Below are 25,289 nucleotides of genomic sequence, written 5' to 3' on the forward strand. Positions count from 1 at the left end.
ACCCTTAGCCGTACAACCCGACTACCCTATCGTACGGGCGAGTAATCTCTCTGAGTGTTGTTCTCGGTGTACTGTAGCCACAAGACGGCCAACGGTTTATCTATGGAAAGGTTTCAAGGGAGCCTAGGGGGCTTCCGATATACCCAGAGGGTACGTGGAAGACAGTCCGTGCGCAGTTCTGTCTAATGCGCTACTACTCGAAGGGGTACCCACAGGGGTTACAAGGGAGTCCAATAGACGTGACCACCTCTTGTATTTCCTGCGTGCATGCCTCCCCAAATCCGCAGGTTTATGCGCTCAACGACAGATCTCGTGGTTTAAAGACGCCGGAACACGTCTCTAGCCGATTTTTTTTTTTTGCTAAGAATTGGAGATCCCACCGGCCCTGGAAAGTGCTCTAATACCACTTGTTATGCTCATAACCTGCAAAATGATACCCAAATACAGAATATGCGAAGAAAAGATACCCAGAACACAGAATAACAATGATTTTATTATTCAGAGAGTAATGTTCACTTGCCTCTTCGAGGGGGCAACCTCCAATAGAGCAGAGCTCGACTACAAAATAAGACGCGATGCTCCTCGCAGAGAGTCTCTATCCTTTATATATGACTCATACATGCAATACCACGGGCCAATACCGTGGATTTTATTAATACCATCTATCTAATACTACGACCCATTTGCAACTAACTGTGGTCTCGTCATTAATTGCGAGTTAACCACTTACAAATATTAATATGGGCTTTATTGACTCTTGACTATGACGTGATCCCATGACATAAATAAGGGGGTTAGGTGGGACCCTAACATATTGTTCTTGTAGGGATTATGTATTCTTTAGTTATAGTAGTCAGATAATAAATTAGATAGCTTACTTAGATTTGAAGGAGTAGGAATAGATTTCATAACTATACAAAGCTCTAACTAAGACTCAACAAAGCTATAACATCAGGGTATCACTAGAAAATATAGACTATAGCTTCAACTAACTATTATCTATAACTCACTATAAAGAGCAGCTAACAGGAGATCAGAAAAGTGATCGACGTTGACTAATAAGAATGATTACTATGTACTATAAACATAAATGGTTTGTGATTAAATTAAAAAATTCTACTTTGTCATTGGTGTAAAGTATTGAATAAACAATTTTTATGAGTTTTATTTTTTAATTTACAAAAAAATAACTTAAAAAATATAAATTTGAAAAAAATATGTAAAAATAACATGTGTACAATTTGTACAACTCTCATTATATCTATCTATACTCTAATGACATGACATGTGTACTATAATATAAGCATTATATAACAAAAAATTGTCATCATCCAATATTAAATAAATAATTATTAACTTGTTATCATTCTCTTTAATGTCAATTATATATATAAAATCTTTATCTACCAAAAAAAACTTTAATTATATTAAAAAAATTAAACAAATATTCATATAACTTGTTTTACAATTTTATTATTGTTTGGAGTACATACAACACATCAAGCCATTAAAATATTTTTTGTATTCAAATTTTTGTGATCCATAATGAATTAAGCAAAATCTTTTAGTAGAAATCAAATAAGAAAAAAAAAATTCCGACGTGTTTCGCAGCAGCGAGTGTGGTTCATCATCAACACTAAATTCATCATTGACCAAAAATTTCTCGACCTTATTCAATATATATTTTGATTAAATAAACAAACCAAATTGAAAATAATTCCCTGCGAAGTGCCTCTGATAGCACCAATGCTTCAATACTTCCGAGTGTGGCGAAATGCTTGCCTGCCGGTGTATTTTTATTACCCCACAGAATAGGCAGATCCCTATAGCCAAAGAATAGCACGCATCTATGTGGTGATTTTTTACACTTTACCATTCAAATTATAAGTTATTTAAATTTGGTGATATCCCAACCATTTGCGTGTGTGGTGATTACTTTGTATTAAAGCAGCAACCGCCATTCTCTATGTGGCTATTGTGCTCACTTTTCCCATTTGAATCCATTTTAAATTTCATAAATGATTTCTGTCATTAGAATAAAAGATAATTATTTTACCTTCAAAATGTATGTTTGATCTTCTAACAAATCTAGCCGCAGGAGATTATCGGTTCACACTTGCTTCATGGTATGAAGTCGGATTGAGGAAGATCATAACATTTATATGTTAGGCTTAGGTTAATTAATTAATTTAATTTAATTTAATTTAATAGCTAAAAAATTAAATTAATTTAATTTAATATAATAGTTAATAGTTAATAAGTTACATTGAACTATGGATTACAACAATTTTTATACTGGTTGAAGGTAAAGTATATTGTAATAATCAAAATGTTTTGATTTTTAAATAATTTGTAAAATTTTAAAAATTAATTGTGAAGATTATTAAAGTTTCTGTAAAAGTAAATTTAAAGTTATTTTTTGAATTTTTAAAATTTAATTTTTTTATTTATATGCATTCGATCAAATTAATTTTATGGGTTTTAAGAATTAAAAATTATTTAGAAAAATAAAATATTTAACGAAGTGTCTTCATAAATATCTAATAAAAAATGTCAGAATAAAAAATTATTTAAAAGAAATATCTAATAGCTAAGTGTCCTCATAAATCATTTATCCAATGAAAAATTTAAAATTATAGCTTTGACCCATGCACGGACTACCCAAGGTCTGTTAGTTGCGTAATGTTATTTAGTCATATTGCCATAAATCTACGATCTCGGCTTGGTCTTGTACACAGGAAATTATTCGAGGCTTTTTCTATTCCCTCTATTCTCCTAGACAACACCTCCCATCAACTAAAGTTGTGTTCTCAGGTATAAAGATTATATAAATAAAATAATTAAACTTTTAAAATTTTGATTATTGGAAGTGGTTTCAAATGCGGAGTTTTTATATTTTCCTATTGTTTCTCGTAGGCCTCGTCGATCATTAAAACAATTTTTTTTATTAACATATTAAAAAATTCCATGTGATCTATTCGACTAAACCTTCTCTATTTACTTTTCAATTTATTATTCAATTTCCTATTAATTAATTAATGGGTATACAAAAGAGATGAAACTATTAATGTAAAACTTTCAAAATTAATTAATAATCATTCTATTAAACGTATTTAATGGTCTATGGAAAATTTCTTCAAATATGCCATTACATTGAAAAAATTTACAATTGGATTTAGCCTCCAAAGTTGGTATGGTGTTCATATTCATAATTTCAAAATTAATTAATAATCATTCTACTAAACGTATTTAATAGCCTTTGGAAAAAATCTTCGAATATCCATTATATTGGCAATAAAATTGAAGCAAATCTATTTAGTACCAAACACACAAATTTATGGCAGTTAATTTTTGATAACTTTAAATTAATTCAAACCACTTTATTTGTGCCATGTTGCAGACTTCCACATTTAGAATTCGATGAAATTTGATGCTAACATAATTGTAGTAGTAATACAGTTCACTGTAGTCATTTTAATCGTATCACATGAAGTGTCACGCCCCTATCCTGATGGTAGTCTTTCAACCACACATAGGCGGGTGTGACACCACTATACTTTTTCTTCTCACCAATATTTGAGTGTATAGACTACACCTAACCAAACACTCAGCCAATTATTACTTCAAGTGTTATCATCGCAGTGGAAATAAACTCTTCAATTAATCATATCATTAATATAAATGCATATCAGAAATCATCAACACATCATCATATGTGGGAGGGGAAACTCCCATAAGTTAGAGTTTGCCCGATATCAATATAATAAAATTTCAACAATGCAATTTGGTGCTGCCAACAAGCCTTGGCCTGCACACCTGTACTTTATAAAGTCGTGCTTGCAACCTATCTAATTCATGCCACCATGCATGCCTAACTGAACTGTCGAACTGATGTGGCACTATCATGTCCACCATTCTCCCTTCTCGGCCTACCCATGCCCTCAACACTCCTTACGCAACCCACCCGCACTTCCCAACACGTCAGCACACTACGGCGCCCTTCATATCGCCCTGCATGCACTCTACGTTAACCTTCGTGTCCTTCTTCCTGAACCTTCATTCATCGACGTTGTCGCACACCCGGGTCACTACTCGCACTCCACTCTCGGCATGAAGCATTGCCTGTAACTTGCTGTAGCGGCTCGGGTCACCCAGCTAGTCGTCATCCAAATCTTAGTTGCTTCCGCCCGTTCAGCTTGCGGTCGAGACTATTAAATTAGCCCTGCTGCAATATAACAGTTTGCTGCACTGCTATTCGATTCGCCAAAAACCCCAATTCTTGCCTCGCCAACTTCGATCCAGCTTCTTCACTCCGCCTGTGGCTTTGGTCCACCTTGTTTTATGATTCTGTAATTTCTCTCGCTTTTCCTAGTTGAGTTTGATGATGTTTGAATGGCCATCATTCATCTTCAATATATATGTGTCTTACCTTGTGGTAACACTAATGGTCGCGACCTTTCACTTGCTGTTTAGGTTGGCCCATCCTACAACTGTAGGTCGGCCTGCCTGTGTATACATGTCGTCCCAACTCATGTACAATATATCATTGCCCTCTGTCGTGTGGTTGTTTGGGTTGGCCCATGCCATCCCTCACCCAAATCATCAGCTTGCTCGCTCACTCATCCAATGTCACACACTCGATAATCGCTCCAAGTACTAATTGTGGGCACGCTTTTCACACATTGTGTCGAATTCCCTAGGCATGCACTCACCCGAATGCCCAACATGGGTCTCTTGGTGCACCCTCCCATCGTACATTCCCATTGCACATCTCCTCACACTTCCTCATTGCACGACCTAGTTGCATAAAACCGAAAGTACACCTCCAAGCAACCTTTAATTGAACATATTCACTCAAGTTGCATTTAACCGAATGCGGTGCTCGTCATGCTTCTGTTGCGACCGCATGCCTTTAATTGTGATCGTGGTTTTTTTACTCTCTTAGGCGCTCACCAACTTGAGGCCCTGAAATCCTCCACCACATTGAAAATGTTGTCGTCCTCGACAACACCATCTCAACAACCTCCATTGCTAAGACATATCCATATATGTGGGCATCCAGATAGCTCACCCCCCATGACTTGCTCCATGCTCCAATCTCGTCAGACTTTGCAAGAAAATCATGTGATGGATTCATTATGATGGTGATTAGTTGGGTAGCTAATCCAACCGTAACATCGCTTCTACAAGAATGCATGATCCTCACATCATTGTGACTATATTCACTCCCTGGTGTCAATCGTGTCCATCTCGCCCCATGTGCCTGCTCATAAGTCATAAAGAGGACTCATTTCCATGAGTAGAAGATAATGAGCCTCATCCCCATGTCAATCTAAAAAGAGGGAGGGGATGGGGAAGTCGATGGTTCTCCAACCTCCTTCTCTAATATCTCAATCCATCTATCTAAATCCTCCTCTTCCAGTCTCTACATGTATGCTTCTTGGCTTTCCTCCTGAGTCTCTGGTCTAACATCCTTATTTCCTTCCACTGCCTCTAGCCTTCCTGCCAAATCTAGGATACTATCAGACAATGCTCTAATCATCTATGACTGCTCCATGAGTTTTGTCTCTACAGTAGACAGTATCTTATAAAGTTCTTCATCCTACTTAATGTCCTCCACATTCATCGTTGTCAATTTACATCCAATTATCATAGCTACCACAGTTGGTACCCCCAAAGGTTCATCATCCCATCCATCGTAAATGTAAAACTTCTTCATATGTGGCACCATCATAGCCTCATATTGTTTCAAAAATTCCATACCCAATAATGCTTCGTAGTTATCCATCTGTACAATCGTGAAGTAAATCTTCCTAGACCACTCACCAATGTTCACATCCACATTCTTTTCCATGCCGATGACTTTATCTGGTGGAGAGTTCACTGCTTTAAGACGAGCTTGGGTTAGTGAGAACTTCAACCCAACTTTCCTCGCAACTTCCTCCCTAATGAAGTTATGAGTTGCACAACTCTCCACCATAGTGAGCAAAGTGCCTTGCCCAACCTTCATGCTAACATACTCCAACTTGTTCCTCTCAGGATCCCACCTTGGGATAGCCTCCGTGGCCACTACAACTCCCAAACTCTGCATCACCCAAACTATTTGTTCCTCCTTGTTCTTTTCATCGGTTTGTACCCTCACAACCACCATTGGTCTAGAAGGACAATTATTCACCATATGGTTCTCTCCGCACAACCAACATTTCAAAGGCTTCTTCATCTTTGACTTGTCGTTTGATCTCGAATGCTCCTCCTTTGTAGATTTCTCCTTTGGCTAATCAGACTTCTTTTTTGTCCCTTTAGTCCCTTCATCATAATGTTCTACTAGTCTATCAACTACATAAAATTATTCCTCTAGAGTTTTGATCTTTTGCCTCTTCACCTCATTGTGTTCCCAAGGTTTCAATCCTATGATGAAGTTGAATACCATGTATTTCTCCGCCATATCATGTAGTTCAAAGATCACACTCAAAAATTCCCATTGACATGCATGTATTGTTTATTTAATGTACTTAATCTTCGTCCTTGCATCCCAAGTCTCATCTTGTGGGCTAAAATGATTTTGCAAAACTTTCTTCATATCATCCCAAGTAGAGATGTCATCAGCATCACCATTGGCAATCTGATCCAACTTTCCTCTACATCTCATCTTAGCATCCTTAGTAAGGAATTGAGAAATTACCTTGACCATGGCTTTATCATTAGGAATCCCCAAGCACTCCAACTATTGCTCCATATCCCATAGGAAATTTCCAAGTGATCTGGCACTCCTCATCCCATCATAAGAATCAGGTTCCTTGACTTTCACATGACCAACCCCTCCAATTAGTCCCTGCCGAACTTCTATTTTCAAAACAACTATCTTGTTCTGAGCATCGTCAAGAGCTTTTTGCAACTTCAAGATTTCATCCAAACCTTGATCTCTTGTAGCCCCAATGTTCTTGACTTCCTTCTCTGTTTGTGCATACTTCCATTCAGTATACTCATACCGAACCTTGAGGTTTTCATGTGCCTCTTCCAACTTCGTGAACTTATCTCAAAATTCATCATTCTCAACTTCCCATGAAGCTACCTTCGAAGAAAGCTCCTCCACATAGTCCACTACCTTGTCCATAAAAATGTTCTGGCATCTCTGCTAGATTCACCTGTCACATGAGGTTCCTTTGCATTTTCTGCCATCTGTTTTTCTTGTGATTTTGTTAAGACCATACAATAATCTGTTCAACTTTTTTCCTGCAATTGGTCCTTGTCAAACTTCTTCTTCTTCTTCAATCAAAGCCTTGCAGAAAGTGGGCTCTGATTCCAATTGTCACGCCCCTATTCCAGTGGTATTCTTCTAACCACACATAGGCGGGTGTGACACTGCTATACTTTTTCTTTTCACCAATACTTAAGTGACGGACAACACCTAACCAAACATTTAGCCAATTATTACTTCAAATGTTATGATCACAGTGAAATAAACTATTCAATTGATCACATTATCAATATAAATGCATAACGAAAATCATCAACAGCATGTCATGATATGTGGGAGGGGCAACTCCCATAAGTTAGATTCCGCTTGATATATATACACACACACACACACACACACACACATATATATATATATATAAATAATTTATTTAATTCAATTGCACATGAAACAATACAATTTTGGTGCTGCCAACAAACCTTGGCCTGCACACCTTTACTTTACAAAGTTGTGCATATATATATATATATATATATACACACACACACACACACACACATATATATATATATAATTTATTTAATTCAATTGCACATGAAACAATACAATTTTGGTGCTGCCAACAAACCTTGGCCTGCACACCTTTACTTTACAAAGTCGTGCCTGCAACCTATCCTATTTGTGCCACTGTGCATTCCTAACTGAACTGTCAAATTGTTGTGGCATTGTCGTGTCCATAGTTCTCCCTTCTCGGCCTACCCGTGCCCTCGGAACTCCTTACTGCAACCTGCCCACATTTCCCAACACTTTGGCACACTACTGTGCCCTTCGTGTTGCCATTCACACACTCTACCACAAACTTTGTGTCACTCTGGCCAAACCTCTGTTCACCGGCGTTGTCACACACCCTGGTCACTACCCACACTCCACTCTCGGCGTGCAGCACTATGTCAACCTGCTAGTAACTCGCTATAGCGTCTCGGGTCACTTAACTACTCGGCACCCAACTCTCGATTGGTTCCATCCGTTTAGCTTGCGGTCGAGACTGTTAACTCAGCCCTGCCACAATATAACAATTTTCTGCAATGTTGTTCAGTTCGCTAGACACCCCAATCCTTGCCTCACTAACTTCGATCGAGCTTCCGCACTCTGCCTATGGATCAGTCCTCCTTGTTTTGCGGCTTGTGTGTTTTCTCTCACTTTTCTTGGTCAAGTTCGATAATGCTTGAAGAGCCATCATTTATCTTCAATATATATGTGTGTTACCTTGTGGTAACACCAAGGGTTGCGAACTTTCACTTGTCGTTCAGGTCGATCCATCCTCCATTTGCATGTCGACATGACCATGTATACAGGTCAGCCCAACTCATGTAAAATATATCATTTTCATCCTTCATGTGGTTGTTCAAGTCAGCCAATGCCACCCCTCACCCAGCTCGTCGGTCCACTCACTTACTCATCTACTGTCACACACTTGCTGGTCTGACACTCCCATTGCACATCTTATCGCACTTCCTCATCTCACAACCCAGTCGCATAAAACCAAAAGTCCACCTCTAAGTTGCATTTAACCATATGTATTCACTCGAGTTGCCTTTAACCGAAAGCGGGCGCTCGTCACACTTACATTGTGAACGCACGCCTTTAATTGCGATTGTCGATTTTTCGACTCTCTTGGGCACTCGCCAACTCAAGGCCCAGACATGTAGAACCTAAGGGCTTAAATAATTGCACACACACACACATATATTTGAAATAGTTGCCAACCAAAGATTCGCTGTAACAATATTTTATATTATGTAGCTATCATTGGTGTCATATCACCAATAATATATTGTTAAACAAACGTCTATCTATTATATGTTAACGTCGATCTAGTTTTAAATTTCAATAAATATTGAAATTAATATTATAAATCCATTTATCACTTATGAAATATTTTATAGAACTTTAATACAAATAATATTTTATATAAATTTAATAATTCAAAATTGTAGTTTTAAAATTTAATTTTAATAAAATTAAAAAATATATAAAAAAATTAACTAATTTTTATATAAAATTTATATAAATTATCAATTTTTAGTTGGTTTATTAACTCATTTTAAAATCAAAATATTTTATTTTTTAGCATTTTTATGAAAATCTTTTATCATATATATATACATATATATATATATATATATATATAATTATTATCAATTATTTTTTTGCTTAAGAGGTAGGTACCAAGCAACAACACTATATCTTACATTTGTATTAGATAGTTATATTTTTTCATTTCTAAATTTATTCCAAATTCGTTGAAGATTAGAATAACCACAAAATTGATATAAACATAGTAAAAATCTTATTGTGAAACCAAATAGACCAAAAACTCTAATAGATATAAACTCAAATTAAATTACTTGAGTTTCTACTTGGAAAAGTAGAGAATTGTGAAGTTTTCTAGAAAATATTTTTAATGATTATTTGTTGCCTTAAGTTAAAATTATGAGTTTTATGAGTTTTATTTAGGTTTTGTTAGATTCTATTTATGAGGATTTTGTTCAAACTCTTTAACTGATTTGTAATCCTATATATGTATTTATTTTCCGGCTAATTGAATCAAGTTATGAGTGCAAGCAGTCTGTAGATTGAGCTAGCTTCAACTGAGAGTTGCACTTTTCTTCCAAATTTTATCTTCCTTTGTATTTTGCGTTGGTATGGTGGGAGCTGAGTTTATCAGAATTATGGCTGAGTTTGTTCCGTGACAAATCGATATTTGCACAGATATCGTCGAGTGATTGAGGAGTTGTTCTAGTGAGTTTTGACGGTGGACGAGGTCGTTGCTATGGAAAATTGTCGGGGGTCAGTCCCTGTCATAGCTGTTGTGAGCGAACTGGTGTAGCATGATTGTGTTGCACAACCTGCCAATTGAACAAGGCCAAATGCACCGAAAATCACCATTTACACTGGGTGAATACGACGTTTTCTGTCACAACACCAAAATCACGAGCATCAAGTTTCCACTGGAGTCGAATTGTCAAAGTTGAGTTCATAGGTGACTTGCATGAATTGGAGAAGCATTGTACGTCCGTTTGTGTCTGCGTTTCTCTTGGAGAAGCGCGACGAGATGCTGTAAATTTTGACATCGAACAGTTGCCTGAAGTTTTTCCTTGGAGTAAACAGATTTAAATCTCAATTCTGACTCATCTGTGGGCACACAACCTTCTCAAAGGCGTGGTTTGCTTCCTTCCTTCACATAGTTGACTAGTGTGAGGACCAGTGTGTGAAGCGTTGTTCTGATGTCTCGAGATTGTGTGTTACTATTGGAGGACCCAACTTGGTGCGGTGTTTTGCTTTCCAGTGTTTCTTCGGTGTACCATCCCAACAAAGTGAGTTGTAGCCAACATGGTAGCCATATGTGGAGAAGAATTGTACATGGAGTAAGAGCAGGAGTCTTGTGGCTTTGAACCAACTCGGCCGATGTCATTTTTTTTTGTTTTACACAAACAAAAATTCATTGCAAAGGCCTTCCAATGTCAGAACGACGAATTGGTGTCAGCTACGACTATATGCTCTTGTAATAATGTGCTTATGATCGCTCCAGATGAGTCTGGTTATGTGAATGTGTGAATATGAGGAGCGTGTGAATATGAGGAGCCAACGATTGAGGTAAAGGGAGGTGTATTTAGGTGTTTTTCGTAACCTATTTTTTGTCTAATTTTCAGGTAGACCGTGAAATGTTTTGTGTGGATTGAGTTGTTCAAAGTGGGGGAATTTATTTTTTCAAGAACGACTAATCCTCTTGCTAAAACTTATTTAAATGAAGCAAATAAATTAGATTGCTCCAATTATGTAAATTGGAAGCTTAACCTGCAAACTTTAATGGAAGCCTACGATATGTGGTTGATAGCAAGTGGAGAAGAAGTGAAAGCCAAATGTGGTTGTAGTTGTAGGTGCAACAACCGCGTCAATTCAAGATTGGGAAAACAAGAGACTAAGGTAAGGGTATTGTTACGGACGTCTGTAAAGGATAATAGCATTTCCCATATTCGTGATGGTAAGACCTCTAATGAGATGTGGACTACACTTAAGGATTTGTATGAGTTTAAAAACATAAATTCAATCCTCTCTAAAAAGTATGCTCCTCTCCATTAAGATGGAGGAAAATGAAATTACTAGTAATTTTATTTCAAGAATTAAAGATTTGAACGATAAGTTGGGATACATAGGAGAATTAGTGTCTAACACTGATTTGTAACCATAACTTTAAATGGATTGTTAGATGAATACCAAATATTCATTACAGGTCTTGCAAGAAGGGAGAAAGCTACCACCTTTGATGAATTGGTAGGTATATTAACGTACAAGGAAGAAATGTGGAGAAATATACAAACTCAAAATCCAGATTTGACATTGATGATGAAGGGAAAACAATCTTCCAAGGGGAAGCCATGGGAAGGAAGTAAAGGAGGAAAGCCACCAAAAAGGAAGTCATCATTTGGAAAACCATCTTATACGAATCCTCAACAAGGTATGATACCTTCAAAGGGTGATGTTAGAATGAAATGTTATTATCGTGGCAAGCTTAGACATTGTTCTAGAGATTGCTTTAGAATAAAGTATGATGAATCAAAACATAGAAGTAGAAGGCGTACATGTCATATTGATAATGGAGGCGAAGCTATGAATAATGAATTTATGAACCTTAGATTATTTGTTTCAAATGTTGAACTGTCTACTGAGACTGTGATTCAAATGCATGGTTTGTTGACTCTAGAGCCTCTATTCACATGTCATGTAATAAACATTGGTTTGAAAATTTCCATGAAACCAACAATGGTGCAAACATATATCTTGGGGATGATTGTCCACGCCAAATTAAAGGGTATGGTGATGTTCCTGTAACATTACCAAATGGCAGTGTTAAACATATTCATAAGTCACACTGTTTGGTGAAAGATGTGCAGGATCAATTCAAGGTTGTTTCTATAGACGTGAGATTTGGAAGCTTATATATAAGATTTTTGTGACAAGAAAAATTCATCAAGCATTGGTGTCTACAACCATGACAACAAAATCTCTTTGGCACCAAAGGTATGGCCACCTTAATTATCATGATTTATTGTTACTTCATAAACAAAGAATGGTAGAGGGACTTCCAATATTAAAGAGTGAATTTTCTGCATGTGAAAGGTGTGCATCAAGGAAAATGCATAGGGAATAATTCCCTACTAATACAGATAAAAGAAAAAGGGATGTTTGGAACTTGTGCATATAGATGTGCGTGGTCCTATGTTGACTAGATCATTAAGATGAGCATATTATTTTTTGATATCCATTGATGATTGTGCAAAATATACATGGGTTTACTTTATGAGAAATAAGAGTGATGTATTTGAATATTTTGAGTGTTTAAAAACTTGGTGGAGAAGCAAACAAATAAATACATCAAAATCATCTTATTTGATTAAGGGGGAGAATATAGATTGGGTGCATCTGTCAAAAACTGCAAAACCCATGGAATTATACAACAATACATGGTGCCACACACTCCACACCATAATGGAGTAGCTAAAAGGAAGAATAGGACCTTGGTGGAATGTGTGAGGAGCACGATGAAATGTAAAAATATCAATAATGTTTTTTGCGCTGAAGCTAATAGTACTTTGTTTATTTAAAAAATAGAAGCCTAACAAAAATTTTAAACCATAAGACTCCATTTGAAGCTCTTTATGGGTATAAACCGGCAGTAAACCATTTGAGAATATTTGGAAGAAAATATTTTTCTCATGTTTCGAAAGAAGATAGGAGGAAACTTGATGCAAAAGCTATCAAGTGTATCTTTATTGGTTACTATTCTGATCATAAGGCATATAAATTGTTTGATCTCTCTACACATAAAGTCCTTGCAAGTATGGATATTTTGTTTCATGAACATGTAGATGAAGGCCACAAGGAGGATAGCTATGATGCATGGCACACTCCTCATGGTCTTGAGCATGTCAAAGAGAAAGTTGATGGAAAACATGAGCATAAACTAGAAGAAGAATCTGGTGATATGGACATCTCACGCACTGAAAGCACAACCAAAAGAAGAGATAAGTCACCACAAAGTAGGAGACAGAACGAGCATAGTGAACTCCCGTGAAAATCACCACACCATATTCAACCACTTGTAAAGTATAAAGATTATGCTTTGATGACTAATAGGTTGAATGTCATAAAACTTTTAAACTTTAAAGAAGCTATTGAACATGTGAAAAAAAAAATTTAAAAAATTCATCAAAATTCATTTAACTCTAAATAAACAATTTTATTTTATTTTAATTATTTTAACAATAATATATTCTCTCAACAACATATACTCTTACCACAACGATGTTATTTAACTACTTCAGTTATATAACTACACTAATCTTATTAAAATTTAAATAGATGAAAACAATTATTCCTCATGCCAAAATGAAACAATTAAAGGAATATTTCTTTTATTATTTTAGCAATGACACATTTACATATCTTCCCCTCTATAATCATTAATGGATATAAAAAATTTATTTAGTTGTAAAAATAACATTTCTGTTTTCCACTGCAAAATGGAACAATTGCTAAAATGAAATCTAATCTTTGGTTGTTCAATTACAAAAGAACAACGGTCAGGACGCTGTAAGAATCAGTCCTGGATCGGACTGCAGTGCGGTACATTTGGACGACGGATAAGATTGTCGCACTGCCTCTTAGTTTTCGACGAAATAGGACTGGTCGAACAATTTTTTGCAATCATACACAGAGCAGAATGTCTGCAAGCGACTGCCAAAAGAATGAGCGCACCTAGCAAAGAAAGGAATTTCTACGACCCAAATATGCGGTTGTCACAAGCTCTACCACTGTAACGTACTAGTTTCTATTGTAATATCGATTGACATCTTTGATAACTTTGTCTAGATACCCAACTTTTGTGACACGAACGCACTTACCCATTCTGTTCCACAGGCTCGCAACCTCTGCCTCCCCTTGCAGGTGGTTGCAAATAATCCCGCACTTTATCAACAGTCTCACATCTTCTTCGTTGTCGATCATCCCGTTCATGAAATCTGTGTATCGCGTGAAAACCAGTGCACCCGGGGCCACGGAAGCCTCAAATGCCACCAGATTTCTGATAATTACCTCTGTATTGCTGTCCAACTTTACCTTGGGGAGGTGAAGTGTGGTTGTCTTCTTACTGAAATGGATTGTGATCAGGTCGCCAGAGGTTGGGGAAAATTTGATTCCGGCAGAATATAAATTGGCCCCAGACGGAATATTCAGTTCGTCCCGCGTGGGCGGTATAATCTTAACGAATGATTCTTCTCCCACGACCTCACCCTTTTCCCCCCGTCTCCCTCTATTTTTTCAACTTTCACGGTAACAGACAAGGGTTTCTTAAGAGCTTTCAGAACTGGTACATTCCCCACTGTAGAAAGCAGACACAAGGGCACTTTCTTGGCAAATTGCACAGGCCTCGCCTTCAACGCTCGCTGGGACAACCTCGTGAGAAATCGAATGGGTCCAAATTTAAGAGAAGTTAGAGTCTTCCAGAGGGAACTGAAGCCCTCTGTAATGGTCGACATGTCCGTTGTAGCAGGCGCATCATTTCCTTTCTGAGGGATTTTTGAGGGTGGAAAACCAGGACAACGGCATCAGTTAGCTTGAGTCAATTGCAGATTTCCCGAATATTTGGGAATTTGACTGCGCCTATGTTTGAGAAGACTGCGTTCAGATCCGTAAGCCACGATAGGGTGTTAACGTTATAATCAATGAACTTGTGATAACAGCTTCGGATTTGCCAGTCCCGCTCCTTAATCTCCTTCACCACCATGGACTCAAAGCTGCCTAAATCTTTGATTCTTTTTTGAAATCTGCGAGCAACTGTTAGTTTGTAGCGCTCCATATCATAGAGCTTAGGTCTCCAATGGTGATAAGGGTCGATGGAAAGGCACTGAGAAATGTACGCTTCGCTTTTCAGTGCCAGTAACTTTTTGGGCACATTAAACACAGATACACGCAACTCTTTTTCCTCCTCTTCTTGTATTCCCAGACTTTCTTTATGTTGGAAGTACTACACACCTACATGCGAACTCTGAGTTAGAGCATGGGACTACATGCAAGATTCCTTTTGCATGATTTACTCCTTGATTTGCTCATTTTTTAACTCCGCAACTGGTTAGTTCTTCTGCATGATTTACTCCCTGATTTACTCCTTTCACTCCGCAACTAGCTAGTTCTCTCTGAAACTTGTTGTAGGTGTTGAGTCTTCTCATTGATCATCACTATAGTGCATTACCTTGGGATCTTCACCCAGTAATGCTATCTCATGAGCATTGTAACCTATTTTCTAAAGAATCATTCTTTTCTTCTTTTGATTTTTTTTTAGTGTTTTTGCTCTGCAAAGCTGTGTGTTCAACCTTTACTAGCTAGATTCATCTGTGAAAGTTTTCTAACACATTTACATGGTATCAGAGCCCACAAGTTGCTAGATAAAAGGCACACCAGAGATCGACAGAAAAATGGAGTTTCCCAAAGTATCGATCCTAACACTGTACAACTATCACGAATGGAAGGACCAAATGGCTTGATACCTTCGTCATAAAGGGTTGTACAAGATTACCATGGCTACAGAAGTGGAACCCACTTCAACCATAGGGAAATCCAAGTACCTCAACCGTATGGATGAGGCCCACAGATCCATATGCATATGCATCTCTCTAGAGTTGCAATTTCATCTATCTGCCTGCAATACTCCTAATGAGATTTGGAAAAAGGTTGAAGAACTCTACGGGAAACAGGATGAGATGAAAGGACATCTGCTCGAAGTGGAGTTTTTGTCATTGGATCCACGGAACTATCACAGAATTCAAGACTTCTTCACCAAATATAATGATTTATTGCAGCGACTCAAGGGTTGTGGACTTGACAAATCCAAGGAGGAGAGTCGCCAAGTTCTCTCTATTATGTCAAAGCTCAGACTAGAATACTCCGTCTTTGTGTCTACATTTCATTTAGTAAGGCTCGCAACAGGTAAATCCTACACTATGCCTTCTCTCAAAGAGTTCATGGAGTCCCTTAGTTTTGAGCAAGATAAACTCATTGGCATGGGGAAAATCAAACCTCCAAAAGCGCATGCAATTGCTGTGCATGATGGCAGCCACAATAAAAATCACAGATTTGATTCAAATCAAAAAAATCAGCAACAAAAAGACAAGGGAAAAGTGCATTCCCATCCAAAGAAGGAAGGGTACACCAAGCCCTTCAATGACTCCTCTGGCTCGAGAAATGAGAAAGGGAAGAAAGGAAATAGATGCACCTACTGTCAAAGAGGATTCCATCCAGAATCCTCTTGCATGAAGAAACAAATTGACCAAATGGCAGAAATCCTTCAGAAGCACAACCTTGGGGACCACATCCCTCAGGGTGCCAAGAAGAAAATTGAGGATCCGCCACACGAGAAAGGTAACAATTTTCATGCTTTAGTTGCAATTAATTCTTCTCTTGATGCATGGATTATAGATTCTGGTGCATCACATCATATGGCTGCTGCAAAGGAAGTCTATTCCTCTTTGGATGCATGCAAAGGACCTCCCATCCTCATGGGAGATGACTCACCTATTGAGGTCACTGGAAAAGGTAGAGTGGAGCTTTTACACGGAAGCTTTGAAGTGTGCTTCATGTTCCAAAACTTTTAGTAAACCTACTTTCAATGTATCAGATCACTCATTCCGGCACCGGAAAGAGAGTGGAATTCACTCCAAATGCAGTGAACATATATGACCTACATAGCAGCTCCAAAATTGCAACCGGTGAGGTAAATAATGGAGCCAAACTGTATACATTTTTTGAATTTATTGACTCTGAATCCTCCTTATTGTTTACACATGCTAATGATAGTAGTAGGTTTTGGCACGAGAGGTTTGGTCACTTAAATTATAGGTATATGCAGCAACTAAGCAAGAATGAGATGGTGGAAGGCTTGCCAAATATCAGTTTCTCCAAAGGAGTTTGTGAAGGGTGTGTCCTTAGCAAACATCATAGAGAAAAGTTTGACACCAGCAAGACTCACGAAGCATCCTCTCCTCTAGATCTGATCCATAGTGATCTCATGGGGCCTTTTCATCATCCTTCCATCAACAAAGCAAGGTATGTGCTTACATTTATTAATGATTTCTCACGGTATACTTGGGTGTATCTTCTCAGGGCCAAATCTGAAGTTTTTGCGCACTTTGAAAATTTCAAAGCACTAGTTGAGACACAGTGAGAGAGAAAGATCAAAGCCCCCCATACAGACAATGGGGGGGAATATGTTAACACTACACTTTGGAACCTTTGCCTTCAGTCCGACATACAGTTGCAGTACACAGTTCCATACACTCCGCAACAGAACGGAGTTGTTGAGAGAAAAAACTGATCTCTCAAAGAGATGGCTTCCTGCATGTTGCATGCTAAGTCACTGCCTCATAAGCTATGGGCTGAAGCACTTAATTGTGCTAACTACATCCAGAATAGATCTCCTCATAGGTCTGTCAAGGATTAGACCCCCTTTGAGGCTTGGAGTGGCACTAAACCAGAGGTCACCCACTTCTGTGTTTTCGACTCCCGAGCATGGGTCAGGATCCCCTCTGAAAAGAGGAAAGCTCTTGATCCACAGTGCATTCAGTGCATCTTTGTTGGATACCCTGATGGTGTGAAGGGATACCGACTCCTGATTCCCTCTACGGACAAGCTCATCATTGAGCGAAGTGTCAAATTTGAGGAAAGTCTCTCGCATGCACCTCAATCGCCGCATGCAGACACCTTTTATCTACCTCATGCCCGAGATGATGACTTAGTACACTCAGATGCAGATATATAGCATGCAGATGCCGAGGTAGAGCATGCAGATGCAGAGACAGAGTCTTCAGATACAAATCTAGTGCATGCAAATGATGATCCACATCCAAGCCCAGATTGGGCTTCCAGCAGTGAATCATATTCCCCTATCATAAATCAGAGAACAAGGAGCTTACGTGAGATATATGCACAAGACCACCCAGCTGCTAGAAATGGTCTTGTGGGGGATAATTTTGATCTGCAGAGGACTAGCTCAGAGTTTATTGAGCCTCCTCTTGTCCTCACTGCCACTGAACCATCACCATCCTTGCATTGTCATTTGGTTCAGTATCCTGATCCACAGTCTTATGTTGAGGCTGTTGGGCATCGATCTTGGGAGTCCGCCATGGAGGAGGAGCATACCTCCCTCCTCGAGAACCAGACCTGGGATCTGGTCCCCTTTCCTTCAGGAAGGAAAATTGTATGATGCAAATGGGTCTACAGGACCAAGAGTGCTGCAGATGGGCAAATCACTAGACGGAAAGCAAGGCTAGTAGCCAAAGGCTTCCAACAAGTGCATGGCATTGATTATGACGAGACCTTTGCTTCAGTAGCAAAGATGGATTCCATACACCTTACACTTGCCATTGCGGCTGCCCAGGGGTGGGAAGTACATCAGATGGATGTGAAGAATGCCTTTCTTCACGGAGACCTATCTGAGGAGATCTACATGGAGCAGCCACATGGTTTCATTGAAGATTCATCCTTGGTCTGCAGACTGAAGAAATCACTCTACGGCCTTAAGCAGGCCCCAAGAGCTTGGTATGCGAAGATGGATTCTTTTCTCTTATCATAAAACTTTGAAAGATGTAAGTCTAATCTAAATGTTTACATGCTTAGGAAACATGATTCTCTTCTTATCTTTGTTTTGTATGTGGATGATCTCCTAATCACCGGCAGCTTGGCTTCAGCCATTGCTACAGTCAAGAGAGACTTGCATGATAGGATCTTGATGACGGACATGGGTCCATTACACTTCTTTCTTGGTCTTGAGATCAGCCAGGATGCCACAGGCATCAAACTCTCTCAGGCTAAGTATGCACGGGATCTCCTCGAGAGATTTCGCATCACTCACTGCAAGCCAGCACCGACTCCTTTTCTGTCTAGGGTTCGCCTTGAGGATGGAGGTGACATTCCATTAGTTGGCAGCACTCTCTACCGACAACTAGTGGGGAGCTTATTGTACCTCACCCACTCCAGACCAGATCTCTCGTATGTAGTAAGGGCAGTTTCCAGATACATGCAGAAGCCGCATGAGCTACACTGGAATGCTGCCAAGCGCATCCTCCGATATGTGCAGGGCACCATCACCTTCGGGATTCACTATGCAGCAAGCACTGCATTGAATCTCCTTGGCTTCACAGATTCTGATTGGGTGGGAGATATCATTGATTGCAAGTCCACCTCCGGATATTCACTCAATCTAGGATCTGGCCCCATCTGTTGGTCGAGCAAGAAGCAGGCTGCTATTGCTCTCTCTTCAGCTGAGGCCAAGTATAGAGGAGTAGTCAACATCACCATTCAGGCTCTGTGGCTACAACACTTCCTCACCGAGTTGGGCGTCCAATTCCACCAGCCCATTGTCATCTAGTGTGACAACCAGAGCACTCTCAAATTTTGCAGGGATCCAGTACAACAGCAACGAACAAAGCACATAGAGATCCATATTCACTACATCAGAGACTTAGTACATGATCGGGTCATTGATTTGCATTTCTATCCTTTAGCAGAACAGACTACAGACATTTTCACCAAGACATTCACTGAGTAGAAGTTTCGCTCTCTACACGATCGTCTTGGAGTGAAGGACACCATTGCTTAGCAACTGCCTTTTCTTCCTCTTTTCTTTTGATTACATTGTATTGTGAGGGGAGGTGGTTTCCCACGAGGTTTTCCCTCTTTCCTCAATTTTAGTACAAGTTGCATTGTATTTTGGGTGACCTTTGGCCTTAGTTGCCAGGGCCCATTTTTTATTTTTCCCCATAGTGGTGTTCAAGGGGGGTGTTGGAAGTACTACACACCTACATGCGAACTTTGAGTTAGAGCTTGGGACTACATGCAAGATTCCTTTTGCATGATTTACTCCTTGATTTTCTCCTTCTTTAACTCCGCATCTGGTTAGTTCTTCTGCATGATTTACTCCCTGATTTACTCCTTCTTTCACTCCGCAACTCGCTAGTTCTCTCCTGAACTTGTTGTAGGTGTTGAGTCTTCTCATTGATCACCACCATAGTGCATTACCTTGGGATCTTCACCCAGTAATGCTATATCATGAGCATTGTAACCTATTTTCTAAAGAATCAATCTTTTCTTCTTTCGATTTTATTTTAGTGTTTTTGCTCTGCAAAGCTGTGTGTTCAACCTTTACTAGCTAGATTCATCTGTGAAAATTTTCTAACACATTCACACTTTAACTTCTATAATCCAACCGTTCTCATCGATCCTGTTGTTGGAATCCATTCTTGATGGTCAGGAAATAGAGGAAACACGATACTTGGAAATACCTGAGACGGTCGACAAACTGCAAAGCCTTATATGAGTTCATAAAATCCAAAAAACCTGAATTAGTGGCCACTGGCCTGTAAGCGGGTGATAACACGTTGATACAGTTAATAATTGTGTGGTGTTGTATTCCACACGATGTTCACATGACTTATGTGACTGCCCTGTTTCCCTATCATTTTCTCTTTTCCAGTGGGAACCTCATCCCAATATAGTGGTTAAAATAACGCTGAGGATATTAGTTGTTATTTTTTAATATAAAAGAATAATGTTATTTGGAATTATTTGGTTGGTAGTGTAAAGGTCAGACTTTCACTTATACTTATTTTAGATATTTTTAGAGTTGGTGTTGTGTACGGGGTCAGACTTTCACTTATACTTATTCTAGATATTTCTAGATGAGGGACCATTATCTTATATCCTTACACTCCATACATTCCAAAAAAAAAGTTGTTAAGTAAACCAAACCAATTATTATTGAAGATGTCCACCAAAACATGTGATTATGTAAAAGATTAAAAAAACTGATATCAATATCAGATTGTGTTGATTTAAATTCAACAAATTACATTAATTTTTGTATAAATTTAAATGTTTATATTTGTTTTGTTCATATTTATATTAATAATAAAGATTATTTTTTAAAATTATTATTTATTTAATTTTTCATATAATATAGAATTGATATTTATATTTTTTTTCTTAAGGAAAAATTGCATTTTCATTCAAAATAAAGAAATACATTTTGTATATGTACATGGAGATGTTTTCATTAGGATCTATCTCGTTGAACAATCTAGGGCATTGATCATTAGGAGATTTCTCTTCTTGATAATTACTTGTGATATGTTTTTACTTCTTGTATTATTATTTTATCTTAGTTATATTATCAATGTGTTATATTCATCAAGACAAATACCAAATAAAGAATAGAAGACGAGAGACACTTTATGTAGCATTGTCAGACAGGGCCAAAACCACTCACTTTTTGAGCGGAAAACCCAATAAAAAATTCTACTTATAGATCCTCAATTGACAATTATCAAAACCATGACAAAGACCCTTGACTCTAGAATCCTCCAAGACCCTTGTCACTAACCTTGATGTTCTACCTCTTCTCTTTCTTGGCTTCCTTCTTCTCTTGAATTTCTCTTCTTGGCTTCCTCTAGAGAATGTCATTCTCTATCCTTTCACACTTCTCTTATCGGCTTCCTTTAGAGAATCTCGGTCTCCACTACTCTTCTCGACTTACCCATAGAAACACGGTCTCCTAGGTTAGCCCTAGATCAAAAACCTTAGAATAGTGTTTCTCTTTAGCTTCCTTATTGCGAGATCTATGCTCAAACAAAGTCACTTTAATGCAACAACGAGTTCTACTTCGATCTTTTCTTGATGCCTTTGGTCCTTCTTCTTTCACACGTGGGAGAGTATATGACCCAAGACAAAGACCCCAGAAGAATCCTTCCTTTCCTATCCCTTCTTTGTACTTCTGCTTAATTTCTTCACCAAATTTCTTACCACTAAGTGAGGACGAGTGTGGCTATATATACACGTTGTCTCATGTTCTTTAAGCCGACATGATCACTTTAGGGAGAGTCGACATGATCTTATAGATTGCCCCATTTGTTGTAGGCCAACTTGAAGAGGGCTAGTGACAAGGTCTTGGAGGAATAATTTACATAAACAAGTGTGACTCTTTACAATGTGTAACGTGACTTCATTACATGACAATGACTCTTTTATTGTTTTATGACTAGATGATAAAATTTCTAAAGGCTCTTAATGGGAGCCTTGACTCAAAAATAAAATCTCTTCAACATGCCCAAATATATAAAGAGGGCATGCAAGCCCACCCAAAATAATCCCAAAAGTGTAAAATAAAAAAGCCAGAAAACCTAGCAAACATCATACTAGCCAAATTTTGGGCACATACGACTCAAATGACCCCACAAAACATACCCAAAGAAAACCTTCATAACAAAAATGGGGGGAGCCTCCAAAAAACCCATAACAAACCTCAAACAGCACAACACCAAAGGAATCGATGACATAGTTAGACCAAACACCAACGACATCCACATTCCTTAGCATGAAGGAGGCACGAACTAGGGTTCATATCAACAAGAATTCGCCAAATGAATTTGCTCCCTCAACTTCCCACACGTAACCACAGGAGGAAACAAACACATGCACCAAGCCGATAAAGCCACGAAACCCTGAAAAATGGACCACAAGCATCGCTCCAAGAGGAAACAAACAAAAAATGTAAAGCAACTCCCCTCTGAAGGTGACACCAAGCAACAAGAAACAATGACAGCAAGACAGGCACCATCAAACTAGAGCAACGAGAGGCTAAAAGGAAAAGGGTACTACAATGATTAGGGTTCTAGTCATCAAACCCCCTCATTGAGGGGACCAGAAAAAAACTGGGCAACTAGGGTTCTTACTCCCGCAAAATCTCCCAACATTTTCCATTGAATATTTACATTTCACTTGTTTATATAAATAGAAAGCCTTCATATTTTTATTATTTATTTATTTTAATAAAATTGAAATTAAATTGAACTTCTATCGTTTTAAGGAATCATATCTCAATATATCATTTTTAAATATGATTATTATATCTTTATGTTAAATGTTTCTTATTATTATATTATTAAATAATTGGAAAAAATTTATTGCTCAAACTTTAGGTTTAGATAAGCAGTATTCTTACAATGTTATAAAATTTAAATGAATATTATTAACGACTTCACGTTGTTGCGAGGGAAAAATTACAAAATTGTACGATGCCAATAAATTACATGTGAATAAAGCTATTTAGTAGGTATACTTTGTTGTAGAAACAAAGAATGAGGCAAAATTATACTATGGAGCCATCTACCGAGGCAGAGGAATTGCTCGGGTGGTCAAAAGTGGTTGGAATTTGGGCAAACAAATTTCAGGAAATCTTGCGGTAGCAGTGTTTGAATCATCTTTTTTTTTGTGGAAATGGATTCAACACCATCAAAAACCTATGGGGCACCGAAAATCTTGAAGTTTGACAGTTGCAACATGGATTTACAAAAATCCTTGTCAGATTTTATCAAAATCTTGCCGGAATTTCTATGATTTTTAGGGAAAAAAAACAGTTTGGTCAGACTACAACTTATATTATTACAAAAAAATAAATTGAAGTAGGCATTTTTCTTTGGTATGGGCCTTAGTCTGGTGTGAAACCATGGTGGTGTGGCTCTCTGGGCAGCTTGTGTGCCAGAGGAATCCCTTGTCCAACTTATTTTGGCATGTTGGAAGGCTTAATACACGAGAAGAATTCAAGGAGTGATGAACACGTGTGCAGGGAGTTTCTCTACAAATTGTTTGTCAAAATGTTTCATTGAGCTCTTCCTTAGTGGTGTGGGATCATCTTCAAAATGTGTGGCGTAATCCCCCGACCAATCTTGACTTCGAGGATTGTTTTAGATTTCTTGAATTATTTTCTTGAGATGGATCCTTTGTCTGCAAATCCTAATGCCATCTTGTTTAACACTGGTTTTGGGGATTTAGATATCCAAAAATTTCCAATTTTCGTCAAAAATTTACATGGAAAGACCTTTGCTTTATGGTCAATGAAGGGGATGTTGTTTATTTTCTCATGGATGGTATACATTTGCTGATAGGCACCCCTGCAGAGGTGATGAGACTCTTTTTGAAAGGGAGGCAATTAAATTCAACAAATAAGCTTGATGATTATGTCATCAAGAAAGATGCCTCTATTTTCCTCTTGGCATGTCTGAATGGAGGTGCTAGAGGAGGTAGAACATCTTCGACAACAAAACCCTTGTCATTCAAAGATGCCTTGAAGCCAGGTTCTAGCTCCCAACCCCATAAGGATCTTTTAGGTCCAACTTTTGTGGTGGAGCATTCAACAGATACCCCAACACTCCAAATGAGTTAGATTTTTACTAAGATTAAGATAATGCATTGTCAACAACGAGTGATTATCTACAAGTTTAATGGTTTCTGGCCCCCGAAAAAATCACCAAGGGCTTGGGTTCACTAGAAATAGACGCAAAATTTGGATATGCTATTCTATTCCAAAGGATATTTTGTGGTGGTCTTCAAGGACCTTGAAGACTGACAACTACTTTTCAACTAAGGGCCCTAGTTCAGGGGCCATGCATGTATTTTGATTCAAAGATGGTTCTCAAAGTTTAAGCCCCTGTCCATGAAGTCTCTAGCCACTATGGTATGGATAAGTCTCCCTAAATTAACCCTCCATTGGATTTGCCTGGACTTTCTTGAAGTTATTAACAATTCGATTGGTCACTTCATCAAAATAGATAGTGAAACATTGGCAAATGGGTTCATTTCTTTCATCCACATTTGTGTTGAACTAGATTTAAGTGAATGAATACCAGGTAAAATAAATTTAAAGTGGGATGGCAATGAATATATTCAACCTTTGGATTACGAAACACATCTTTCATGTGTAGAATTTGCAAGTCGCCCCGAACATCTTCAGAATGCATGCCCTATCTCAAAGGGGTTATACGACTCCCTAGAGCTAAGGAAACCCAATCACAACTAGCGGGATGAGAAGGTAGTGCAAAAAATTTCAAGAACTCGATAAGCCATAAGAAGGATTGTTCTCAGTAGTAGAAGACAAATTTTGATACCTCGGCTTCTCAAGATCTAGTATAGACCCTTTTGGTTCTGC

This window comes from Pinus tabuliformis, chromosome 5_1, assembly GCF_031772625.1.
Source record: "Pinus tabuliformis cultivar Carrire ecotype Pingquan chromosome 5_1, CPIR1, whole genome shotgun sequence".
Taxonomy (NCBI): domain Eukaryota; kingdom Viridiplantae; phylum Streptophyta; class Pinopsida; order Pinales; family Pinaceae; genus Pinus; species Pinus tabuliformis.